Below are 1228 nucleotides of genomic sequence, written 5' to 3'. Positions count from 1 at the left end.
ACTGCTGATGATGTTGATAACATTACCAGCATCTGCTTTTCAGCTTTGACTGATTGTAAATTTTAACAGTGTGAAGTTAGTAGTTAATAGAGAAAATTGGAACCAAACATGAGCCGACTGATTCAAAAACTGTTCGAATTTATGCTTTAGTGGAACAGTTTCATAGAAACTTCATATTTAAGTTTTCACCTTCTTTTGTCCAGGATTGGGAAAAATCAGAATAATCACAATTAATTTGTGTTTCACTGTAGAATTTTCTGCACAGTTTTTGCAGCCTTTTGAGAAACTGTCTTCAGATGGTTTTCTTTCAACCTTCAGGATATGTCACCTGTTAAAGGTGCCTGGTGCATGCAGAGGACATCCTCAAAAAATACAGAGAATAGATGGCAATTGCAGATATATGTTAGACTGCTTGGCCAAAATGCCTCACGATGACACAATTTTTATTTAAAAAAAAAAAAAAAAAAAAAAAAAGCTTTATTACAGACCATAAAAAAGATGTAAAGCAGGTAATTAGTTGTCAGTTATCTGTGCTAATCCAGATACATTATTTGATGTACAGTGTATGTAATAAATAAAGACATTTAGTCACAATTCTCTCAAACTTTAAAGTGTTTTCAGTTCAGACATAATGATAATTTTACTGATTTATAAATCCAGTGAAGGATATACAAAGTTGAACATTTTCCTCAATGACTCTACATTCAGAACAGCGACCTCTTCTGACAAAATAAGTTATGACTTGTTCTGTGTTCTTAGGTCCTCCTCTTCAGGGTAAAATACTTTTCTTCTGCCTCTGAAACCTCAAAATACTAAAAGTAGGATTGTCATTGGTGATTGCAGAGCAGGTCTAAACTACCAATTCCCAAACAGTCATCCTGTAATCATGACCTCCAGGATTTATAAAAAAAAACAAACAAACAATAAAACAATCTTGGTGCTTCATTGCAAGTATGTCACAAAAGATCCCGACATGTTCCACTATCCCAACAGCTCCCATGAGAAATTCCTCCCTGTGTGGTGACATCTTTTTTCAAGTGATCAGCGGAGATCAGCATGTCCAGAATAAACCTGCTGATAATGATTGGTGAAATGAGAAATGTTAGAGAGTATTTCTACTTTGATAGAGAAGACAAATACAACGACTGGGATTGAAGCACAAAAAACTAGTAAACTTATTAGCCAGGATAAATCAATGAAATGAAACAGTTCTAGATTGAATGAATCA

This window comes from Telmatherina bonti (assembly GCF_933228915.1).
Source record: "Telmatherina bonti genome assembly, chromosome: 5".
Classification (NCBI taxonomy): domain Eukaryota; kingdom Metazoa; phylum Chordata; class Actinopteri; order Atheriniformes; family Telmatherinidae; genus Telmatherina; species Telmatherina bonti.
This window is presented reverse-complemented; position numbering follows the sequence as displayed.